At 49.7% G+C, this 25427-nt stretch overlaps 2 protein-coding genes, 1 long non-coding RNA gene and 2 gene segments (V, D, J or C); 1 reads left to right on the forward strand and 4 right to left on the reverse strand.

Annotated features, from left to right (window-relative positions):
• Positions 1 to 25427, reverse strand: part of LOC104671035 — a 724295-nt gene that overhangs the window by 242252 nt on the left and 456616 nt on the right.
• Positions 1 to 25427, reverse strand: part of LOC104672491 (immunoglobulin lambda-1 light chain-like) — a 605026-nt gene that overhangs the window by 225806 nt on the left and 353793 nt on the right. The gene's annotated exons all lie outside the window — the stretch shown is intronic.
• LOC104674970 (immunoglobulin lambda-1 light chain-like) overlaps positions 1 to 25427 on the reverse strand; it is a 651096-nt gene that overhangs the window by 220444 nt on the left and 405225 nt on the right. The gene's annotated exons all lie outside the window — the stretch shown is intronic.
• The window catches only part of LOC104674967, a 611567-nt gene that overhangs the window by 214841 nt on the left and 371299 nt on the right, over positions 1 to 25427 (reverse strand).
• Positions 435 to 23605, forward strand: LOC115892671. Of its 7 annotated transcripts, XR_004052546.1 has the most exons (9): positions 1919 to 2680; positions 3866 to 9537; positions 9842 to 9971; positions 11133 to 11285; positions 12895 to 13038; positions 13368 to 14502; positions 19667 to 20584; positions 22304 to 22401; positions 23404 to 23605. It is a non-coding gene; the product is annotated as an uncharacterized LOC115892671 (long non-coding RNA). The 7 variants fall into 7 exon arrangements; XR_004052545.1 differs by lacking the exons at positions 19667 to 20584; positions 22304 to 22401; positions 23404 to 23605 and adding an exon at positions 435 to 550 and having other exon boundaries at positions 1296 to 2680; positions 13368 to 16909; XR_004052549.1 differs by lacking the exons at positions 1919 to 2680; positions 19667 to 20584; positions 22304 to 22401; positions 23404 to 23605 and adding an exon at positions 1088 to 1422 and having other exon boundaries at positions 3866 to 3956; positions 9365 to 9537; positions 13368 to 16909.

Genomic DNA, 25427 nt, shown 5'->3' on the forward strand with positions numbered 1-25427 from the left:
CAGGCCATGTCTCTGCCTGATGTACGCTCTGTAGAGACTCCTGGAGGGGGCTGGAGAGAAGGGCAGGCTGAAAGGCTCAGATCCAGGTGAACTGGACCGGATTCACTCATGGTTTTATCCACAGGCCTCCCGGGGCTGGAGCAAGAGGGTGGCAGAGGGTGGGAGGGTGTTTTGGTCTCACTTCCCCATCTGCCTGTGTCACTGTGGCATGATCACTACTACTGTCCCACACCTGACAGTAATAGTCAGCCTCATCCCCGGCCTCGACCCCGCTGATGGTCAGGGTGGCAGTGTTCCCTGAGTTGGAGCCAGAGAATCGCTCAGGGATCCCTGAGGGCCGTTCGCTATCATCATAGATGACCAGCACAGGGGCCTGCGCTGGCTTCTGCTGGTACCAGTGCACAACTTTACTTCCAATGTTGTCTCCCCCACAGGTGATCCTGGCCGTCTGTCCTGGGGACACAGACACTGACTGTGGCTGAGTCACATCATAGGAGGCCGCAGAGCCTGCAAAGGAAAAGAAAGAAAAAAAGTAGAGGTTAACTTGCAGGTGAAAGACCCTTTTTGTGAAATCCCTGCCCTGTTGTCCGGACAAGCTCCAGAGAGTCTGTGAACCCTCAGCGTGTCCCCTGCAATCAGCCCCAGTGCCAGTGGCCAATGGACTTTCCTGTTGTGTGGAGCCTTTGAACTGAAAACCCACTACTCTCTCCTGGCAGGTGCTGCTCTCATGCCCTCACGAGTCTTTGAGCAGCGTGTGGGGGAATTTTAGCCCCACCAGCGTCTGACCCTACAGCAGGGTCATGACCATCCTGCCCACCACAGGCAGGGCCCTCCTGAGCTAAGAGTTAAGGCCACACTGCACCCAGATCCCTGGGGCTGGGCAGGTTGGTGAGACCCTGGGGGCAGCACCTGTGCAGTAAGCGAGGAGGCCGAGGAGGAGAAGGGTCCAGGCCATGGCTGAGGCACCGCCAGTGCTGCTTCCTGAGGCCCAGACTGGGCAGGTTCCTCCCAGGCCTCTCTTATCTTCTTACTGGAGAGAGCGGCCTGTGATGCAAATCAGTAGTCAGGGGCTGCTGCTGGAGGAGATCTGTGGTTTCCTGAGAAGGGCTCAGCCCCGAAGGAAACAGAAGGAGGAGGGATGGCCCCTGCTTACCCACCTCCTCAGCCCATGCGATTCTCCTTCACCCACTAGTCCCATGGTCTGGGCTCACATCTTTACCCAGGTTGTGCCCAGCCTTGCTCCTTGGCTGGGTTGGTCATAGGAAAGCTCAGAGGTGACTTTCTCTATTTTCCAGGGGATATAAAGTCCTTTCTATGGGATAGAGTTTGGCTGTGGTTCAAGAGGTTGCCAGAGTCACAGTGGTGAAAGGGGAATTATCTGGGGTCCACAGTCCCCTCATCCATTCCATCCTTGCTAAGGAGGTAGGTGGTTAGCTTTTTTCTGCTTCTCTAATAATGTCCTGATTATAAATATTTTATGTCAGACATGAGACGTACGGTATAGGCGAAATCCGTTTTGAAGTCACATTCGAGAGCCCAATGCAGGGACCCTCTTCATTCTCACTCATGTCCAAGACACATCCAGAGCCCAATGCAGGGACCTTTTCATCTCCCTCAGGGGACAGCACAAGCCTTGGATAGGTGCAGGCCCCACTCCAGGGCACAGCACTTTTGTCCTAGAGGAGAATGCAATCCTTGGTTGCCAAGGGCACACAGAATTTTGGAAGATCCATGGGATGCAGTAAGTTTCTGCCTCAGCTGTGAGTTCTAGTGTCAAGTCATGGGTGCTGTGCCTCAGTATCCCCAGGGTGCTGTCAGGACCAGGGACAGATCAGGAGGCAAAGGAAATTTTTGCTTCATGAGAGAATGAGAGGGGGCTGCAAACCCCAAGGCCCAGGAAACGAATGTTTATTATAACTAAGTTGTCTTCAGTTGCTGGGAAAATGTATGGATGTATACAAACTTCAGTCAACAAAAGATTACTGAGTAAGTGTTTTGTGCTCATAAGGAAATCAAGAAATGTGAATTGGCAGGTTCCCCAGAACAGAGTCGGGGAAGACTGGGAACAGTGGACGTTGAGGGGTAGCCAGGGAAGGAGAAGCCGCTGTGTCTGCAGGATAAGGGCTCCCCAAGCAAGGGCAGGGATGTGGGACACGTGTGAATACAGGATGGGATGACATGTGTGACTGTGAGATGGGGGCCAGGGCGATGGGAAGAGGCAAAGTGCCTGAATCTGTGTCGGTAAAATAGGATCGTCTCCAAGAGTCAGATCTGAGAACCAGGAAGTCAGAATTTAAACATCGGTGTCAGGGACAAATACTATAAGAAAAAAGGAACTTCATTCCCTCCGGATCTCAGGTCGTGGTCGCTGACCCTCCCAGTATGTGAACATCTCCGTGATGCCAGGCCCACCCCATCCAGAGGTGTTTTTGTCAGGTTACTCTCTGCTGCCCCCTCGTGGCCACCTACGCTGGCTACTGGAGGCTCAGGGCCCTCCTGGGTACAGGTGTTGCTTCAGATTCTGCTGCTCAAGTCCCTGATTCCTTCATTCATGGACTGCTGACCTCAGGGAAGAAATTCCTCTTCTCTGTGTGGCCCCTTCCTGCCTCAAGACCCAGCACAAGGCGCTCAAGATTCCTGATGGAAATACAAACACTTTATGTAGTAGTGGAGGTTCCAGGTTCGTTCTCAGGCTCCTTGCACGTCTCTCTGGGTGGCGGGTGGTCCTGAAGGGGGATTGGGCCTTGGTACTGAGGGATGCAGGACTCACGGGTGGCTTTGACTGGTTCTGGATACAAATACAGGGCCAGCGTGGGTTGGTGGTGACTCCTGCAATAAAACAGAGACAGAAGCTCATTCACTCAGCAAATATTTTCCCCTGACCCACTCTGTCCTGGCAAGACAGCTTTTTAGGAATTCAGCATGAGGAAGACAGAGTCCTTGCTCTGAGGAATTTCCTGTCCTATTCCTGGGTCAATGCAGTAACCAGTGCGTGGGTCCAGACCAGGACCCAGCCCCTCCCTAGTTCACCTGGCCCTGAAGACACTCAGGGGAGTTGGTCCTGGTCACTCCCCTGTACCTGATGCCCACCAGTCAGCCCTGTGGGGACCCCTCCTGCTGCCTGTGTGTCTGGTCCTGGGCCCGCTTTCTGGGGCCCCACTGGGTCACTCAGCCCTGCTTTCCCTGAAGTTCTAGAGCTTTGCTGACCCAGAAGCAGAGAATTCAGGGAGTGCACTTGACAAGGAAAGGAAGGGCCTGTGAGAGGGAGTGACAATCTCAAGGCCACTGGGGAAGGAAGAAAGAAGAGCAGGACCAAGGAAGTCCTAGGCCCTAAATGATGAGCTCTTCTGAGTGTCCTGGGACCTGCCTGAACTTGGGAAGGGGACGTGGGAAAATCCTGAGCCAAATTTTTGAGGTCCTGATGCAGACAGCTTCCCCTCGTCAGTTCCTCCAGCTGCCTGTGGGGAGTGCAGCTCTACCTGGACATGCAGCCAGTCAGGGCCTGGCTGGGCAGCCAGCTCCCTGAACTCATTGGCTGATTAGAAGACTCAAAGGATGTTACTCCAGATTTTAATCAAACATAGGCCTTTTACCTGACACATTTTTAACATAATGTTTAAGGATTAGGGATCCCCTATAAAAATGATCTGTCTATGTTAATATTTTATTATGTCAATTAATGAGTTGTAGATATATTAATACAATAGTATTTCTTGGGGCTTTTTTGAGCAGAGTACCATTTCCTTTTCCATTTTTCCCATTTCCATGAGGTATGGGCACAAATACAAGCCATGAGCCTTGATATGGGACGCCTCTGCTTTTCCTGTTCAATATGTCCCACAACTGACATGCTTACCTTGTGCAGGTGTCCTAAAGTGCATCAGGAGAAACATCGGTTGAAGCAGAAGGCAGAGAAATGTCACCTATGGTATGACTTTACCCAAGAGCCACACAAGGTATTTTCTCATGGAGCAAATAGATGATACTCACACGCAGGTGACCTTGCACAGGTATGACTGAGTCATTCCAGGTCAGATATGAGCTGAGCAAGTTTGCTTCCCAGTGACCAAGGTGGTTTCTGTCCCGCTCACCCCTCTGAGAAGCTCCCTCTTTGCTCCTGGTTCTTCCTGCTGGGAAGATGCTCTTTTTTGGGGGAAATGCAGAGCTCGGCCTATCATGGGAGAATGAAGGGATCTCGTCTGTGAGCTTTGAACCTCCCAGACTCACAGGTCCTTATTCTTCTCTGGATGCAAAATTATCAGGCAGCAGAATAACAGAGCAACGGCCTCTTACCTGACCCAGGTTATGCTGAAAAGGGTTTCCTAGTGCAAATCTCCCAGACGGTCTCCAGGAGCCTGAGACTGGCTGAGTCAGTCCTCACTGAGGCCCAAGCAGCAGGGAAACGTGTGAAGCTTCCCTCTTATGTCGTGGTTCATCCAAAGATTGAGTTTTCTTTGAAATTCCAAAATCCTGTCTCTTGAAATTCGGAGCCTTGCAGAGATGTGTTCACTGCTTCAAGTGGTGGAAAAGTCTCCAGATGGAGGAGTTCCTGCATCCATCTGCACTTTCAAAAGTCTGTAATTTAGAGGTCAGGCATGTTTGTAGAGCAGAAGCTGTAATAAAGTAGGTGTGGAAGAGTATGTTAGATAAGCAAGGGAGATGGTGAGAGAGACCATGAAAGCTTCCCAATCCCCCTCACCTCTAACCCACATGGTTCACATCTCCCAGGAACATACAGATGAGGGGGCCATGGACAGCAGAGACTGAGAGCTGGAAATTCCATATTTGGGACCACAGGTTTCTTCATCTTCCTGTTCCACCAGCAGATCTAATCCCCTTATGCACATCAGAGATAAGGTGTCCTCAGCCACCATCTATCCCTCCATGTGACTGAGGGTCCAACAGCTATGAATGACCTTTTTCTTGAGAATCAAATTTGGATGTAGACTCAGCAGTGGATATGGTCCTCCCAAGCACAGGGATCATTCACAGTGAGCAGCACAGAATCTGCCCCATGGGCACACTGTGCACGGCTCCACAGCACACCCAGTTTAGCCCTACTGTGTGGAAACAGTGCTGCTGCCAACAGTGAACAATGTCATCATGGGGGGTACTTTTTACAAAACTCTTCACAAGACTTGACAAAGGATGCTGGTTTAGAAATGCTGCCTGGAGACACCTGACCATCAAATATGAACATGAAGTTTGAGTATTCTCCCTGACAACAAATTAACAGCTTCAATAGACATTCCTGGAAAACTGGAAATGTGTGACTTTGGACCAGACAGGAGATCACTGTTAATCAAAGAAAGAGTGAGAGAGACAAACATATAATTGTAGCATACAGAACAGAGAAAATTGTGCTTAGTACATAATTCTTCCATTTTTAACAGTTCTCTGCTTTCAAAATTAAACTAGTATTACCTTGCTTCCAGAGTATGCAATATTTTTATTATGGTAAAATAAACATAACAAAATATTTCATCCTTTTATTCGTGTTTAAGTATGTAATTAAGTGGCAGTTAGTACAGTAGAAGTGTTGTGCAGTCATCACCACTATCTAACCCCAGAGCTTTTTCATCAGTGCACACAAAACCTCTGTATCTATTAGACAGCTACTTTAGAAACTTTGGACATTGTGGACAAAATGACAAGTCTGTGATAAAAAGAAAATCCCAAGGATGAACCAAAGACGGTGTTAGCACTTCAACCCCAGCTTCTGTGAAATCTCAGCACAGTAGTGGGGGTATTCCTCATCTGGGAACCCGGATGAGACGCAGTCCCTGGGGCCTTTTCTGGGCTGTTTCTTCCCAAGGAGCAGAGGAATTTCAACAGGACTGTGACCTCTGAGACAGCTCTCTCCTCTCTGACAGTACATGTGATTAAATCTGGGGTCCTCATTTTCAGTTCACTGAACTGATCTCTACAATAGTTGAAGGATCCTGGAAGATGAATTTGGATTTGTACAGATCCAGACAGGCAACAGTGGCATTTGCAGTATCTGTGCCAGATGGGGATCTCCTGGAACAGAATGCTATGGCTGCAGGTGCACAGTTACACCATTGAAGCAGATACTGAATTCTTGTCTATTCCCCTCAGAGACTAGGATCAGAATCAGTGTGCATTCATGTGGGATGGACAACCGTATACATTCACACTTTTTCTGCCGAGCATCATTAGCTCTGCCTTCCCTGTCATGATATCATTATGGGGGTTCAGACCATCTGGACATCAGAGTTGAATCAGATGTACATCATGGGCACGGCCTATTGGAAGGTTTTGGGAGATCCGCGCACTTTTGAGAGTGGGAAATAAACTAAGATGTTTCCTCTTTCATATTAGCTGAAATTGGGAGTTTAGTTGTCTGGAGCAGCTGAGACTCTCCTACAACATAAACAACATGTTATTATACCCTTCAATTCCTTCCAGGAAGAGAGAGACACAAGGTCTATAAAGGTCTAGGAGTAGCATATTTTACACTTGGGGATGTGACTCTGACCCATATCTCAGGAGCCATAAATATTACCCATTGTTTTCCAGGCTGAGAGCATTGAGGCTCTGCAGCAGGTGCAGGCAGGGTTGTGAGTGCCCTGCTGTTGGGACCAGAGAATCCAGCTGACTCTACCGTGGTAACTGAAACCTTCTGCACATGGTAAACCCCACTGGAGAATCCCAATGTAGACTCCAGGGGTTTGGGAAGAAGGCCATGTCATGTGCAGTAGAGTATTACTTCCCTTTGGAAAAACAGCTCCTCTTGTCTTACTGGGCCCTGGGAGAGACAGGATAACACTGGACATCAAGTGACCATGTTGCCAAAACTGCCAGATCCCCCCAGTTGTGAGCTCAGACAGGCTAGCAGTGATCTCTGGTGAGATGAATGTGACACATCTAAGGCAGAGCAGGGTCAGGGCTCCAGGACTCAGTCACCTGCATAAACAGCTGGTCTACATTTGTGTTCTCATTTCCCTTCCACCAGTGCCTCTCCCTGGCTTCACACATATGTCTTACGGGTGGAGATGGGGCTGAAGCAGGTTACTCCACAGCACTTGTCACGTTAAGGGGTAAGATGAGACCAGCATTGTACAATCACAACTAGACTACTGTCTAGTCACCATATTAGACATAAAAAATAAAAAGGTAAATCAGTTTCAATAATATACTGTATTTAACACAAAGTGTGACAAATAATATTTACACATGAACACAATCTAAAATTATTTACGAGATATTTTATGGACATTTTCATAGCTACTGTTACCATTATTATTTTGGGGAGATTCTTTATGTTGGGATTGTGTGGTTGATGGAGGTTTGAAGGAGTCTGACTAACAAGGGTGACCTGTGCTGGCTTCGTAAGTGTCAACTTTGATAAGCTGAAGGAGGGATGAAAGCGTGATTATTTGTGCATTATGTGCAGGGTGGAGGTGAGCAGCATCCATCCTACAGCTGCCCCTGTGGGTGCATCTCTGATCTCTGCATGGGGTGATGGTGCTCCCCTTTCAGTGGATTGCTTGCAGGAGAATCAGACTCTACCTCTCCTTCAGGACTCCTAGAACCTTGTATGTCAGGCTCCATTTTCATTTTCTAAGAATACAAGGAACACTCGGATATAAATGGCCATTTGGGTGTTCACAATGGAAATTTGGTAAATTTGCTCGTGTTTCCACATCAGGTCTATGGTAGTTCATTTTGGTGACAGCTGGCCATCTTAGTTTGGGTTCCCTGGAAGAAGACTCTGAGATAAGGATGTGCATGCACAGAAGATCTGGAAGGAGTGAGGGAGGCATCACCCGCAGAAGGAGACCCTGGCCCACAATAGGGTTGCAACGGAGGCCTCAGGCATCCACGATGGGAGGTCTGGAGCTGGAAGGCCTTTCAGTGTCATCCTGTATTAAGACAGGGACTTGGGTTCTTGGCTCAGGCAGTCATCAAATTAAAACTCTCAAAACTGGGTCTAAATATGAGGAAGGAAGTTTTCTGGAACTAATAGCACTTCCCAGTGAGGGCACAGTTCTGAGCTCCTAGAAGCTCCCAGCAGTTGAGGGTGGCTGAGCTCAGAAAAGGGTATTGAGGCTGATCCCACAGTGTCCCCTCCTCTGCTTTTCTTGTTCAAGATCCCAGGCTGCCGTGGAAGCCTGGAACCTCAGGTGTTGAGCTGAGGTGGACAGTTTTGGGGACTGAGGTAGGCTGTTTGGAAGAAGTGACCCAATCACCATCATGTGGAAATCTAAGGCCAAGTGATGTTTCTCTACATCTCTCTCATCTTCCATCCAGTTCTTACTTCCCCAAATCACTCCAGAGGCCTAAAAACACCATAAATTCTGATTATAGCAGCCCTAAATCTACTCCTGATCCACCCTCTCCAGAGCCAACCTGGTTGGCTGGATGAAAGGATGGCCTGGAGGTCTCAGATCCAGTAGAACTCGGCCAGACCTGCTCATGGCTTGGTCCACAGTCTTCCTGGTGCTGGAGGAAGAACATGACACAGATGAAAAAGGGGTTTGTGTCTCACTTCTCCATCTGCCTGTGTCACTGTGGGATTGTTCTCATTCCCAGAAAAACAGTAATAGTCAGCCTCGTCTTCACTCAGGCTGCTGCTGATGGTCAGGGTGTTTGTGTCCCCTGAGGTGGACCCAGAGAATTGCTCAGGGATTCCAGAGGGTCGCTTACTATCTTCATGTATCACCAGCACAGGGGCCTGGCCGGGCTTCTGCTGGTACCAGTCAGCATAATTTTCCTTCAGTACATCTCCAGAGCAGGTGATCCTGGCTGTCTGTCCTGGGGACACTGACACCGAGGGTGGCTGTGTCAGCTCATAGGAGGCAACAGAGCCTGCAGGAGAGGACAGGAGAGGGGGCTTGAAGATAACAAACCCATTCCAGTGGTGTCACCCTGGGGCTCTGCCTGGGCTGAGCTCAGGGTTCCGGGCAGGACAAGCTCAGAGGCTTAAGAGGGCTGAGCCTGGGGCAGGGCCTGGGGGCAGCACCTGTGTAGAGGGTGAGGAGCGGGAGCAGGAGTGTGGTCCAGGCCATGGTGAGACACCCAGAACTCTGCCTCCTGAGCCTGCAGCACAGCTGGGCTCCCCAGTCCTCTCTTATTTCCTCTCAGGTCCACTGGAGCAGTGCATCCTTGGTGTTTATGCAAATTTACTTCTCTGGGACTCCTCATGGTGGGATATCTGTCAAGCCAGCTCTGGGGCAGCACAAGAAAGTAAGAAAGAAGGAATGAGTCCCCAACTTCCTTCATCTGCTTCTCTAGTCAGAAAATCAGCTTTGGCCTCCGAGGCCTGTGATCACAGTCACCTGCCTGGGTATTGACAACATGGTTGCTGTCTCAAACCTCTGTGTCATGTGATCTCTCCTAGGCTGCATTGAGCAGGGCTGTAGACCTTCCAGGAGCCTGGTCTGGGGCTGAGCTGGGCCCTGCTGAGAGATCATTGATGACACCTGACTCAGCAGCAAGTGCACCAAAGATGCGTCATCTTTCTCCTCTTTCATCTCCGCTCCGGATGCCCCAGAATCACTTGGCCCCATCCTGGTAATTTTATGTACATGATGTACTGTGTTTTTAGGACACTTATTAATCATTGCCGTTGGAAGAGTTTTGTCATTTGAGCAACCACACACATTGTGGATGCATCCCAATCCCTAGTCTCATTTGACATGCGCTGCTGCTCTTTCCGTGGTATCCCCCAACCCCACAGTAGACCAGCAATTGCCATCCTCAGCTCTTCCTTTATTTATTCACTTTTTCTCATCAATGTTTCATGTAAACTTGCTAAAAGAACCAGATGATCACACTGTACTGAAAATCTAATTTTTGGTCCCATGGTCTCTCTGAGGGTCCCCGGGTCATGGTCTCTGCACAGGACATGAGCTCCAGAAGGTGTGTGTTCAGTAGTTCCTCCAGCCATGCGGATCCTGTCACTGATCAAGGGACAGCCCTGTGATGAGAGCTGTGGACTGGGGCAGGTGAGAATCCCCTTCCATCTGGAGAGCATCGCCTCAAGGAGGCTGGGGATGCCCCATGCAGAGACCAGAGCCCTGATTGCCCCACCCCACCCACCTGAGACTCCCCTGAGCACAGGAGCTCCCCCTTGAGTCAGAGTCCACCTGGAACTGGAAGAAGAGGCAGAGGGAGGAGGGGTCGATTGTCTCTGGAAGTGCCCAGGACAGAGGGTTCAGCTCCCCAGGACACTGCTAGACAGGGAGGGATGAGGCCCTGAGAGTGGCAAGAGGCTCAGGCAGTCATCCTGGGTGAAGGACTTGGGCTCTGGGAGCCCCATCCCCTCAAATTTTGCTCCCTCCTAGAGGACCTCGACCTCTGGGCATCTCCCAGGGATCCCATCCTTGTGGGAGCTGCCCAGGCTGACCCCTGGGCCCAGACTCCTCCAACTGCATTTCCCAGGCAAAATCCTAACTGTGCCTGGCCTCCTGCCAGTGTCTTGGGGTGAGGATTTGTGTGCTTGACTCTCAGAACGTGGTTACTGCAGCCCGAGGGGGTATGGTGCACTGTCCCGACTTCCGGGCTGAGGACTGATTCTCTGACATCTGTTGAACCCCAGGCTGGCCTCCCTCTTAGGCTCCACCTGGGCAGCCCCAGCCTGTCTCCTGGTTGCTCCTGGATGCTGCTCTGCTACCCCCTGCTGGTGAATGTGACTCACACCAGCAGCTTCCGTCCTCTAGGTGACCTGTAGCACCTGTCACCTCAGAGGCTGTGGACCAGGGAGTCCAGCCTCATTCTATGCCAGCGTGACCCCATCTGCCTTGCTTGGCACAGAGAAGTCACATACACTTGCAGGGAGGTGGGGTAGGTGGCATTGCTATAATGATGTCCCAGGTTTGAAATGCCCTACAACAGTGGTTTGGTTGTCAGGACTAATTAGAGTGAGGCAACCGAAGCTCTTCTGCAAAGCTTTCAAAGTCCAGAGATAGATGCATGCCATTCTTCAACGATTCAGACTTCCTATACACTTAGGAAGCAAACTGGTGCACCTCCCACCTAATAAGAGCAGTTGTGGTTCACTGCAATCACCCCATGTTTCTGGTACTGCAGCTTAGTTGTGAACTAACATCACCATCGTTGCCATGATTAATTTCATGTTTATGTTTATTTCATTCCACACCTCTTAGTGTTTGTGTCAGGAGGATTTCTTCACTAGCCTAATCTGTCTTCCTGACGAAACTGGGATTCTTCTGCTTATTCTCAGATGGGGACCACTGTTCCTACCATACAGAAAACAAGCTCTTTTTGACCACCTTTCTTGGGATTCCTGCAGAGGAATGGTGAGAGATTCCATGTCTGAGGCCCATTGAAGCCCATTCAATGATACCCCCTCATCAGACTTTAACTAATATGCCTTTTGTTGCTTTTCTGTCATGTAATTTTGAATAAAGAAAAAAAGATTTTTAAGTTCAGTATAAGCTTCCCCAATTCACAGGAAGTGATACTCAGGTCCCAAGAGACTAAGTGGCTGAGGAGAAGAGAGAGCAGTGGTGGGAAGTGCAGGAGTTGACACAGGTGTCCTGAGTTCTGAACTTGGGACCTCTGGGGCAGAGCTTGACAAGGGTGGGGAGGAAGGGGCATGAGGGCGAGGCAGGCAGCAGGACTGTGTCTCACAAGCACACTGCCATTCCCCGTCACGGTCTGGCCATTCTGAGAAGCCCACTTCAGCCTGCCGAAGGTGGGGGCTGTACCCCAGGTTAGAACTGGAGCATCTGTGGGGATTGAGGGCTGTTTTGGGTGCAGGACTTGGCCTGGCACCTGCTGGTTCTCTCTGCACTTTTGCCTGCCCCAGTCTCTCCTGAGAAGGTGGTGGACAGGTGTCTCATGCCCACCTCTCCTGGGGGCTGCTGAGTCTGTAGGAGACCACAGAACCTGTGGGTTGAGGAGACTTTGGGGCTCATTCTCAGAGAACCATCTCCTGAAGCATCACCTGGGCTTAGGGCCCTGTGGGGACTTATCTCAGGGCAGCATCTGTGCGGAGTGAGGAAAGGTGACAGGTGAGGGGCACAGGCCATGGGGAAATGTCCCAGAGCTTTGTCTCTGGAACCCATAGCTGAGGCCATTTTCCTCAGGCCTTCTCCATACTCTCAAAGGTACCCACAAAAATGCTCCCTCCATCACGCTGGACTGGAGAGAGCTCAGAGGCTCCAGTGTGGGAGTCACGGGTTTGGTTCATGTGGGATTATTCTTCTCATATCTCATAGGGGAGGGATTATTTGAACAAACTCAAAGGAATGACAAGAATCCCATACCCATGGTTGTCTGTGAAGCTCACAGGGGTGGGAAGGTGTCTCCGTGTTGCCAGGGCCCTGGCCATTGTTGTGTCTCAGTCCCCCTTCTGCTGCTCTGTCAGGACCAGACAGGGGTGTACATGTGGCCCACCCTGAGGAAGGTTCTATATGAGCATAACAATCGTTAATGACCCTTACTCAGCACTGACTATGGCCTGTGCCTTGCCTGTTTCTGGTCCCTGCCCCCACAAACTCATTTAAGCCAGAAGCACATCTGAGGGAGGAGGTAAGTGAGGAAAATAGAAAAGTTTTGAATTTGGGACATTTGATACTTGAGACATTCCTTGGCAATGCCAGCATGCACATGTACACACAAGCACACACACTCAGACACAGGCATGTGCATTTACCACAGGCACACACATCAACACACAGGCATATGCATTTACACACATGCATACACGTTGCACTGCTTTGTGCACAGGTGAAAAGGGAGCACAGCCTTCATCCTGCTGTCCTGTTCTATGGGCTTTCTGTTGCAGGCACATGAATGAGTTCTGAGAGACATCACCAGGATGTGTCCCAGCAGAACTGCAGCAAAACCACTTTGTCTTGTCCAACTCTGTGATGTATGTTACACTTCTACTTGCCTTCCTAGACCTGGCCTTGCTTGGGACTTCCTGGTGCTGGGAGGAGATGCCCAGTTCTGCAGAAACAGTCAGGACAATCTGCTCGAGATTGGCAATTAGTTTTTGTCCTGTGGCATGGACAAGTCTGGGGTCAGAGCCGTGGCCTGAGGCAGGTGAGAAGCCCCGTCCCTCTGGAGAGTGTTTCCTCAATGAGACTGGTGATGCCCCATGCAGGGACCAGGGCCCCAAATGCCTCACCCCACCCACCTGAGACTCCCCTGAGTACAGGTGCTGCCCTTGACTCATAGTCTGCCTGGGTCAGTAAGGAGAGGCAGAGGGAGGGTGTATCTGAAAGTGCCCAGGATAGAGGGCTCAGCTCCCAAGGATGCTGCTGGACAGTGAGGGACGAGGCCCTGAGAGTGGCAGGAGGTTCAGGCAGCCATCCTGGGTGAAGAACTCGGGCCCTGGGAGCCCCGTCACCTCACACTGTGCACCTTCCTAGAGCACCTCAACCTCGGACGTCTCCCAGGGAATCCCCTTCCTGAAGAAGCTGCCCAAGTTGACACCTGGGTTCAGCCTCCTCCAGCTGCATTTCCCAGGTGAGGTCTTCACTGTGCCAGGCTTCTGTCAGTGTTCTGAGCTGACACCACTTGAGTCTGATCCTTGGAACATGGTCACTGCAGCCCGAAGGGATGGGATGAACTGTCTTCACTTTCAGTCTGAAGACTGATTCTTGGACACCTGTTGAACCCCAGGCTGACCTTCCTCTTTGCCCCAGCTGGGCAGCCCCAGCCTCTCTCCTGACTGCTCCTGGCTGCAGCTCTGCTGACCCCAGTTGGTGGAGGAGACTCAGCCCAGGAGTTTTTTTCCTTCCAGGTGACCCAACAGCACCTGTCACCTCAGAAGTTGAAGACCAGAGAGTCCAGCTCCATTCTGTGCCAGTGTGACCCAATCTGCCCTGCCCAGTCCAGCACAGAGAGGTCACACATGCGGTACAGTGAGGCGGTGCAGGTGAAATTGCTATAAAAGTGTCTCAGGGTTGAAATGTCCTCCTCTAATGGGTTTGTTCGGTCAGGACTTATTAGAGTGAGTCAACTGAAGCTCTTCTGCAATACTTTCAAAGTCCAGAGAGACGTGCATGCCATCCTACAGGGACGCAGCCCTTCTATGCACTAAGGAAGCAAAGTGGTGCACCTCCCACCAGTAAGAGCAGCTATGACTCACTGCCATCATCTGATGTTTCCGGTTCTGCAGCTTAGTTATGAGCTAACATCACCATCGTCGGCATATTAATTTCATGTTTATCTTTATTTCATTCCACACCTCTCAGAGCTTGTGCCGGGAGGATTTCTACCTTAGCCTGGTCTGTCTTGATGATGAAACTGGGACTCTCCTGCTTATACTCAGTTCGGGAACGTAGTTGACATCATACAGAAGGCAAGCTCTTTTTGAGTCTCTTTCTTGGAACCCTGCAGAGGAAAGACAGAAGTTCCATGGCTGAAGCCCATTGGAGCCCATTAAAAGACAGTCCCCTCAGCAGGCTTTAATTCACATGACTCATTGTTTTTCTATCTTGTAATTTTGAATGAAGAAAAGAGCTTCTTCACTTCAGTATAAGCCTCCTCACTTCACAGCAGGTAACACTGAGGCCAAAAGAGACTAAGTGGCTCAGGAGAACAGAGAGCAGTGGGGGCAAATCCAGGAGCTGACCCAGGTGTCCTGAGTTCTGAACCTAGGCCCTTTGAGGTGGAGCTTAACCAGGGTAAGGAGGGAGGGGGCATGATGGCCAGGCAGGCAGCATGGCTGTGTCCCATGGACAAACTTCCATCCCCTATCATGGCCTGGGCATCCTGAGAAGCCCACTTCAGCCTGCAGAATGTGGGGGTTGTACGCAGGCTAGAGTTGGAGAATCTGTGGGGAGTTGGGGCTGCTTTGGATGCAGGGCCTGGCCTGGCTCCTGCTGGTTCTCTCTGCACTGTTGCCTGCTCCACTGTCTCCTGAGAAGGTGGGGGACAGGTGTCTCATGGCCAGCTCTCCTGGGGGTAGCTGGGTCTTTACGAGACCACAGAGGATTCAGGTTAAGGAGGCTTTGGGACTCATTCTCAGGATCCCATCTCCTGAAGCATCACCTGGGCTGAGCTCAGGGTAAGGACTAGGCTTAGGGTCCTGTGGGGGCTTAGCCTGGGGCAGCATCTATGCAAAGAGTAAGGAGAGGTAGCAGGTGATGGGCCAAGGCCAGGGGGAGACATCCTGGAGTTTTGTCTCTGGAACCCATAGCTGAGGCTGGTTCCCATCATATTCCCAAAAGTTCCCGTGAAAATGCTCCCTCCATCTCACTGGATTGCAGAGAACTCAACAGGCTTCAGTGTGGGCTTCGTGGGTTTGGTTCACTGTGGAATTCTTTTTCTTCTCATATCTCATATGGAAGTGATTGTCACTGCTTATTTGAATAATCTTGAAGGAATGATGGGAATCACAGCCTGGTGTCAGGACACAAGTCAGGAATCTTAGGAGGATTTTGGTCTTACTTCCTCATCGCTTGGGATGTGTGCGACAGCAATAATGATCAGTCTCACTGCTGGGATCCCAGGGAGTCTCAAAGAAGCTCACTTGTCAGACTTCAAGCCTGAGAATCAGTTTTTTGTCTCTTAGTTTTAATCTTTGACCCCACACCTCAGCTGTGTGGGCCTCTACTGTGTTTCTCATGGAACCAGGAGACAAAATTGTTACCCCCAATATTGCTGCGGTTTCAGTAAAACAGATGATGACTGACTGCCAGGTGTTCATGAAGTGGAGGGAGACTGAGTCAGAGCAGTCAGGACCCCAGTCCTGAGGGGATGGACAAATGTGGAGATGAGCAAGTGAGTGACCAAACCTCAGGGTGCTATGGCTTTGATCTTTGTCTCCTCCAAATCTTATGTTGAAGCTGGATCCCCAGTGTTGGAGGTGGGAACTAATGGGAGCTTTTAGGGTGATGGGAGTGGATCTCTCATGAATAGTTTAATGCCCTCACTTGGGGTGAGTGAATTCCCACTGTTTTCACAAGAGCTAGTTATTTAAAAGAGCCTGGCATCTTCCCCTTCTCTCTTGCTTCCTCTCCCCCCATTGACGTCAGCACACACTGGCTCCCCTTCACCTTTCACCGTGACGGAAATTGCCTGAGGTCTTCAGCAAGAGCAGGTGCCACACCTTGAACTTTACAGCCATTGGAACTGTGAGCCAAATAAACCTTTTATTTTCTCTATAAATTACCCAGTCTTGGGTACTTCTTTATAGTAACAGAAAAAGATCTAAGACACAAGGGGAGGAGTGAGAAGTGACCTGTGCTTCTGCAATGTGCTCTCCTTGTGTGAGTCTCCTCTGAGGCTTGAGTGAGCTGGGTGAATAAGAGCTAAGCCACTCAAAGTGTGGTGCTTGGAGGACCAGCAGCATCAGCCTCACCTGGGAGTTGCTGGACACAGAGAATTTGGGGCCACATCCAGAACTGTTGAGGCTGCATCTGTACCTTAACCAGACCCCTCAGGGGCTTGTATGTCCACTAGAATCTCTGCTCTAAGCCACAATGAAAAATCTCACTTCCTCTACTTTTGACAACAAGCCCTTGTCTCCCCAAGTCCTTCTGAGGCCACCTGGGTCTGGTGCTTAAGAGGCCTGGACTCATCAAACTGAGTTGGATTCACATGCTTGACCCTGTCATGATATGCAAAAAAAAAAAAAAATTAAAAATGGGCATTTTTACAATTCACATGGGTGGTGTGTTGGGGAGGAGAAAATATTTTAATGAGATATCCAGAGAGAAATACATGGCTTATGCCATTTTTTTTTTGTTCTCACTCATCTCCAGTAAGTCTTATTTCTCAGACATATTATGTTCTGTTCTGTGTTCCAACCGCCATGTTTTTTTCTCTTTGAAAGCTTTCCTGTGTTTATCCCTATTCTTCACCAAAAACCAGCCTAAATGCTACCTATCCTATCAGTTCCCCGTACTCACCATTTGTCAAGGAAGTGGTCTCTGACCATTAGAACATTTGGAAATGCAGAATAGGAATCTTTTAGTGTTTTTTTTTTTTTTTTTTCGATGGAGTCAAATTAGTTCCACTGTTGACAGTGGTTGTTATCATTTTAAATGTTTACATTGTAAATGGTGCTGTAAGTCCATATGGAATATCCCCAAAGTTGATCCTTGGGCCACAAAGACTTTTTTAAAGCTATTTTTATTTTATTTAATTTAAGTGAGATGAGGGTTCACTCATCTCACTGGGCCTAGTGCGGCCCAGGCTAATCTCAAACTCCTGGGATCAAGTGATTGACCCATCTTAGCCTTCCAAAGAGCTGGGATTACAGACATGAGCCACCGTGTAAGGCCACAAAGATTAAAATTCTTCTTATCTGATAATTTTTAAAAAGTTTACCAAATCCTAAAAAATGAAGAGTACTGAACTATTTGTGAAAAGGCCCAACATTAAGCAGAACAGGAAACTCAAAAATAAAACTGTGACCAGATAACATTTTTCTGTTTGATAAGTTGGCAAAAATTTACACTTTCAACAATGTACTCTGAACAAGTACTTACGACTGGCATTGAAAATTGGTAGAACCCCTCTGGAGGGGAATCTGACAACAATGGGTGAAAATTACAAACACACATCTTTCTGACCCACAATTTCACTTTCAGAAATGAATCCTATGGTCATATTCACACAGGAACTCAAAGGAGGCTGCATAGGGATGTTCGCTGCACTGTTATTTAAGATCAAAGTTGTGGCGATAATCATTAGAATGTAGTTGACTAAAATTCTACCCACAGTGTGGGAGATGGTGATGCATTTAGGATGAGGACATTCCTGAGAAAAGTAGTGACTGCAGCAATCAGGCAGCTTCCTTGTCACTGTCCCTGCATTTGAAGAGCTAGGAAGTGTCGCACATTCAGGGACCACAGCACACAAGCATCAGGAAGCTGTCCCTGTCCTGGATGAGAAACCACAGGGCAGGTTTCCTTTTGGACTTCATGGTGGGAAAGGAGAGGAGCTGAGAGAGAAGAATTCTCAAGGTCGTACTGCAGGAAGCCCCTTGCACAGGGTGAGGAAGCATCTTCAGAGCAAGGAGGAAGCCTGAGAGCCCAGGGCAGATTTTGGTCTCAGTTCCCCATGAACTTGGACCACTGTGGAAAGTGTCGCTGCCTGCATATGAGCAGCAGTAATAATCAGCCTCATCCTCAGCCTGGAGCCCAGAGATGGTCAGGGAGGCCGTGTTGCCAGACTTGGAGCCAGAGAAGCGATCAGAGACCCCTGAGGGCCGTTTACTGACATCATAAATCACGAGTTTGGGGGCTGTGCCTGGGTGCTGCTGGTACCAGGAGACAAGATTATAACCACCGATGTCACTGCTGGTTCCAGTGCAGGAGATGGTGACCGACTGTCCAGGAGACCCGGACACTGAGCGAGGCTGAGTCAGGGCAGACTGAGCCCAGGATCCTGGAAAGAGGGAGAAACACACTCCAGTGAGTCAGTGCTGGGCCCAGGTGAGCCTGAGGAGCAGGAGACCAAGAATCAGCCCAGAGGCCCCTGAAACCCCTTCCTTGGAGGGGTCACCTGTGCCCTGAGTGAGGAGGGTGAGGAGGAGCAGAGCCCAGGCCATGGTGGAGATGTCCTGAGAGTGGTGCCTGCTGAGACCCCAGCACTGGGCCTGGCCCCAGCCCTGTGTTATCTCCTCTGCCTCAGAGGAGGGCAGGGCCTCCATGCAAATCTGCACCCTGAGCTCCTCTCTTCACCCCACCCTCACCTGGGCCTGGACTTAGAGACTTCTGCTTCCCTGGACAGTGGCGTTCAGCCGAGGAGATTAAAGTCCTTGTTTGTCTATTCTGATAGCAGAAACTTAATTTTTTTGTACCTGATTTGCTCGGGAGAGAAAAATCTGCTGAAATCCCATACCCGAGTCATCTCCTGGCCATCAGTGTCTCTGCTGTGTGGTGCCTGTGTCTCTGTGACCTTCCAGGCCTTGGCCGACCCTGCAGTGCCCTCAGCTTGGCACCCACCTCCAGCCTGTCTCTACTGTCAGGAAATGGGGCTGCCTACCCCGTGGACCCCTCTGATGGGTATTGTCGGTCCCTGGTCTCCCGAGTAGCAGCCTCACCCCATCACCACCCCCACGCTTTGTGCCGAAGCATTTGTGGCATCACATCTCTGGAGCACATCAGCCTCCCCAGGCAGTGCACCCGCATCCACACGGGCACATGTGGGAGGGACCCTGTGGAGGGAACAGGAGCACTGACCAGGCCCACAGTCCTGAGCCTGAGTCCACTGCTCCCAATCCTGCCTTTCCCACTCATGAGCAGGTGACGTGTCCTTCCCACCTTCTGGTTCTCAGCCTGAGAAATGGGGACCACAGAGTCCACACTGCACACAGACGGTCCGTGGGGATATGACCCAGCAGGACAAAGGGAAAGTATGTTAACAGGCTTTTTTGTGTGCACCAGCGTGATATTTATTGTGAATGTTTGCTTTATTGAACTGTAATTTATGTGTTAAATTGCAGAGATGCGTGTTTCCTGCTTTCTTACTTTTTCCCATCAGACCACTTCCTCACTACAACTTAAAGCTGACCTCTCTAAGCCTTGCGACAATGAAGACACACAGACATTCAATAAATATATTTTTGTTTCTTTCCTTAAAAGGATTTTAGTATCTTTTCTTCTTTCCCCATTGCTTATGACAAAATTCTTTTAATGTTTCATATTAGATATTAACAGATTCAGGTTCCATTTAAATATTATAACATACACTATCCTGTCTTCCCACCTAGATTCATGTCTGGAACCATGACAAGTGCATGGGGCAGCTATTTGAGCACCAGGAAAGGAAATGGTACTCAGCAGTTTGGGATGGCCCCAGCAGATGACATACAACAGTCAGTGTGAGACTCCTGGATTTCCTCAGTGTCCCCTGGCTGGGATCCAGACAGCCTGAAACTTCAAGGGGCACAAACCTGAAAACAAAAAGAAGCCCAGAAAGCCCTCTTGTTATGAATTGAAGATAGGAAAGGATATTATTTGGCTCAAAATGAAGGCTCAGTCCCCTTCACAAGCAGGTGGTTCACACCTGTGTTCTCATCTCTCTTACACCAGCGCCTCTCCCTGGGTTCACACTGATGTCCTGTGGATGGAGATGGGGCTTCCTGCACCAGGTCACTCCACAGCCCCTGTAACCTGAAGGGGTGCAGACCAGCCCTGTCCATTGACAATAATGTTGTGAGCCTCGTGGGAAACCGAATGTCTAGTCATCGCATTAGAAATACAAAGAGAAGAAGAAAATGAGTTAAATAATATACTTTGTTTACCTAGCATATCAAAAATAGTATCACTTTCATATGTAATCTAAGTACAATTATTTAGGAGACATTTTCTATACTTTGCATGGCTACTGTTATTATGTTTTGAAGCATCTGTGGAGATGGTGTGGCTGATGGAGATGTGAATGGGTTTCCTGTTGACAACGGTGGGCTGTGGTGGCTTTTAAGTGTCAACATTGATAGGCTGAATGAAGGGTGTAAAGAATGATTTTTTGCCCAGGGTGTGGAGGGTGGAGGCGGGCAGTGTCCATCCTGCTGCTCACCCTGTGGGTGCATCTGTGGTCCCTGTATGGGGTGAGGCTTCTCCTCCTGCCCCGGGTTTCACTGCGGGGGGATCTGATTCCAACTCTGCCTCAGAACTCAGAGCACCTGGTGAGTCAGGCTCCCTTTTCATTCCATACAAATCCAAGAAACACTCCGATTTCGTTGGGCATGTGGATACTGACAATGCTAATTTAGGAATAAATGGTTGCTTTCCAGTGTACAGTGGCCTCCTGAGGTCCCGCATGGCCCATGTTGGGGATGGCTGGTGATCTTAATTTGGGTTCCCTGGAAGCAGACTCTGACATGGAGAACTGTATGCACAGAGGATGTGAAAGGAGGTGAGGGAGGCAACACCGGGCAGGAGGCTCCGACCCTCATTGAGGCCTCAGTCTTCCCACAGGGAGCTGTGGAGCTAGGAGGAATTTCAGGTCCTCGTATATTGAGGCAGAGGGTTGAGATCTTGGCCTCAGGCAGTCATGAAACCTAACCTCACTGAGGAAGGGCATAAACCTGGAGGAGGCAGTTTTCTGCGCTGAGCAGCACTTCCCAGTGAAGAAGGCACAGCTCTCAGCTGCCACAAGCTCCCAACAGTGCTGGGTGGGTGAGATCAGAGGAAGGAATCCGGACAGATTCCACTGTGTCCACTCCACTGGTTTTTCTGTAGAGAATGACATGAGCCTGAGTTGGGCAGTTCTGGGGACTGATCCAGGATATTCAGGTCAAGGACTGGCTTGTCATGACCTGTGGAAATTCAGAGACCAGCTGAGGGATGTCTACCTCAGTCTGTTGATTCAATCAGACCCCATTTCCCTAAGTCACAGCTGAGTCCCCACACCCCAGTATATCCTGGTCACCTAATTCCTCAATCTACTCTTGATACCCCCTCTGCAGAGTCTGCCTGGAGGGCTGGAGGAACTCAGATCCAACGGTCTCAGAGCCAGGTGAACTGGGCCAGCCCTGCACATGAATTTGTCCACAGTCTTCCTGGCTGGAGGAAATGTCCCATCCTGCTCATTTAATCTGAATGATGGATTGTGTCATTAGGACACTTGTCACCTATTTCAGTGAGAATAGTTGAGTCATTTGAGGAACCCCTCACCCATGTGGAGCCATCAGGACGTCTGGTCTCATTTCACCCACGGTGTTGATATTTCTAGTCCGTCCCCTTCCCCACAGTACACTAGCCATTGCCATTCTCAGCTCTGCCATTGTTTATTTATTTTCCCATCAATATTTTATGTAAAATGGTAAAAAGCACCAGGGTTCTCTATCTAGTGTGGTTTTCTGGAGACTTTTACAAGTTTCCATGAAATATTGATGGGAAATCCAACTTTAAGCCCCATGGTTTCTGTGAGCATCCCAGGAACACAGTCTTTGCACAGGGTGTGGGCTCCATAGGGTGGGTGGTCCCTGATCCCTGCAATGAGATATATCCTGTCAATGAGCCAAAGACCACCTGGTGGCCAGAGCTGTGGCCTGAGGCAGGTGAGAATCCCCTTCCCTGTGGAAACCATCTCCTTAAGGAGGCTGCGGATGTCCCATCCAGGAACCAGGGTCCTGAGTGGGCCACCCCACCCACTTGAGACTCCCCTGAGCACAGGAGCTGCCCCCTGAGTCAGAGTATGCCTGGAGCAGGAAGGAAAGGCAGAGGGAGAAGGGACGGGGGAGCCTGTGGAAGTGCCCAGGACTGAGGACTCAGCTCCTCAGAATGTTGCTGAACAGAGAGGGACAAGACCCTGAGAGTGGCAGGAGGCTCAGGCAGCCATCCTCGGTGAAAGGACTTGGGTCCTGGAAACCCTTTTTCCTCACACTGTGCCCTCCTCCTAGAGCACCTCGACCTTGGGGCGTCTTCCAGGGAATCCCAGCCCTGTGGGAGCTGCCCAGGCTGACACCAGGGCCCAGGCACTTCCAGCTGCATTTCCCAGGTGAGGCCCTCACTGTTCCCCTTCTCCTGTCATTTGGGTGACGCTGCATGAATGCAGCACTCAGGACGGGTTTACTGCAGCTCGAGGGGATAGGATGCACTTTACTGGGCCTCCAGACCCAGGACTGATTGATCCTCAAACACCTGTTGAGCCTTCAGGGCTGGCCTCCCTCTTAGGCTCCTCCTGGGCAGCCCCAGACTAACTTCTGGATGCAGCTCTGCTGCCCCCTGCTGGTGAAGAAGATGGACCCCAGGAGCTTCCCACCTCCAGGTGACCACAAAACACCTGACACCTGGGAGGCTGAAAACTATGGAGTCCAGCCTCAGTCTGTGCTATATGTGAACCCCTCTGGATCAGCACAGAGAGGTGGCATATATGGTTGCAGGGAGGTGGGGCAGGTGCATTTCTGGTAACAGAGTCTCGGGTTGAAATGCTCTTCTCTGTTCCATGGTTTTTGATCACAGAATGGAGAATGCAGGATAAACTGTAGCTCTTCTGTGAAAAACCTAAGTCCAGTAAATTGCGGTTCTCCCCACATGTACTCCTGCTTCCCATGTATACTGAACACAGGATTGATTTTCCCACCCCAATAAGAACAGCTGCACTGTAACTGGAACGCCTTTGTTTCTGTCACTAAACCTCGGTTGTGTGCTTGAACCATCATCGCCATCATTATCATGGTATTTTTTCTATTAATCATAAGATTAAGAAGATTAAGGTAGAAAATTATGACCATAAGTAGGTGGGCGCTTTCTGTGTTCAATCCACAAACGAGAAACTCTATAGCATTCCCTACAACTGTGGTTTAATCAGCATGGTTTTATTTTTCCTTATAAACTTAAATATTTATCAAAAGTTAACATTTCAGTGATTAAAATTGATACCTTTCTTCCATGAGATTTTGATCATTTTTACATGTTTGATGTGAAAGTGTGCTTCTTATTGCTAGAAGGCCTTTTCTTCCCTGCAGGAATAATCAAAATTACTTTTAATCCACATTAGGCCCCTATTGGATCGCAGGCCCCAAGTGGATTCCTAGGCTCCAGGTGCATATCAGGCGCAGGTGTACAAGCAGGCCCTGGGTGGACTTACCTGTATACAGGTAAGGAGCTGACCTGGGGGGAGGGTGAACAGTAAGCAGCCCAGGGCGTTCTGAGTAGATCTTATGGAAGGAAGGAGACGAGGATACGGAACCTTAAAGAAGTGAGTTCACTTCCTTGGTGACAGACCTAACAGAATTTAGAGCTCTGGTAACCAGGCACCCACTCCTAGGGACAGCCCCACAGCCTGCTCCCTTGGTGGGAGATGCTCAGTAGAGCATGATGTTCTTGTGATGCATCCCCACATCTCGAGGTTCACGCTTCAGGAGGGCCCAGAGCGAGAGTCTTTTCCCATGATGCTGATGCAGGCTCATCCCTCACCCAGGCGCCTCTGGCCGAAGACGCCTGCAGGTATCACAGAGCAGCCCAGAGCAGGCCCTACCCAGGCCAGCCCACACCGGTGATCCCATCGGGGCCACATCTGTGCATTGTCCTTGTCCAGCTGGAACCTCTGCAGTTCCTCAAGGCACAGGCACACGGTGAGGTGGCCTATAGTGTCAGAGACTTTGTGGGGGCGGTGTTTTCCCTATAGTCTTCTGCGGGGATGGTGTTTTCAGGATGGAATTCCTTAAATTCAGTGAGGCTGATTCTGTGTGTGGAAATTCCAGTGGAAAGTGACTGACATTGGGAACTCTTTTTATCTTTTTCAACTCCTGCTCAATGTGCAGCAATACAGGACCTTCCAGCGTCATCTGATGAGCCAGTGCCAGCACTAGGGGAAGAGCCCCTGTCAGGGAGAGAACTGGAGCTAGAGGCAGCCTCAGAGCCCTCCTGCCTCTGCCTCGGTCCTTCCCAGCACTAGCCCATTAAGCAGCTGCCTGACCGCTTGGCATCTGCTGTAGCCACAGGCCTCAGCCCTGGAGCTGAAAGCATGGCTGGAGCAAGAGGTAGAAGAGAGGGGGTGACCAGCACAGCCCGAGCTAGCATCTCCCACGCTGTTCTCAGTCCTGGGCACAGTGGGAGACATGGAGGCAGACACCAGGGTTAGGTGGCCAGGGACATTTCCAAAGGGTATAGAAACTAAAGCTTTGAAACTCAGCACTCGTGCCCCAAAGTCGCCACGCCATACCACCACTTGCCCAGAATTGATTCATAGTGTTCAATTGAAAATTTCTACAATGACATTTGAATCAAGCTTGACTTTTTGAAACTTCATGTCTTCTTTAACTCCCTGATGTTGTCAGATGGTGTTTTGGAGGCTATCCTGAAAATCTCTGATTGTTGTGTCACTTTGCTGTGGTTGTTTGTGTGATGGAATTACCATCTAATCAACTGTTACTGGAAACTTTTCAGGTACGCCTTTTAGGAGACCTTGACCTACTTTAGCTTGTTTTTACTCTGGTTTATTGTGGAAAGAGTCATCATGTAGGTCCATTCCTCTAGCAGATCAGTCACCTTTTGCCATCAAAGGTTTGGCATCCGTATTTCCAGAAAGTATGTGTACAAGTTGATATGTTGGTACTTTAGCTAATCTGGGTGCCAAAAGAGAATGCCATAGACTAGGTACCAGAGAAACAAATTTATTTCTCATGGTTCTGGAGATGTTAAAATCCAAGGTAAACTGGTCATCAGGTTTTGTGTCTGGTGAGAGCTTGTTTCCTGGTTGATAAGCTGTCATCTTTGTACTGTGTCCTTACATGACCAAAGGGATGAGGGAGCTCTCAGCAGTCCCTGTGATAGGAACACTGTTCACATTCATAGTCTCAGCTTTCATGACCTAATCACCTTCCAAGGCCCCACCTCCAAATCCCATCACATGGGGAATTAGATTTTAACACATGAATTTGAGGGGACAGTAAGATTTGGTCTATAGCATCAGGTCGCCCTGAGCCCTTTGCATGCACAGGAAATCTCTAATCTTCTACAAGTACTTGCAGGTCCGTTCTAGGTTTAGAGAAATCTTTAACTGCAGCTCTTGATTCCACT

Source organism: Rhinopithecus roxellana, chromosome 13, assembly GCF_007565055.1.
Source record: "Rhinopithecus roxellana isolate Shanxi Qingling chromosome 13, ASM756505v1, whole genome shotgun sequence".
NCBI classification, from domain to species: Eukaryota; Metazoa; Chordata; class Mammalia; order Primates; family Cercopithecidae; genus Rhinopithecus; species Rhinopithecus roxellana.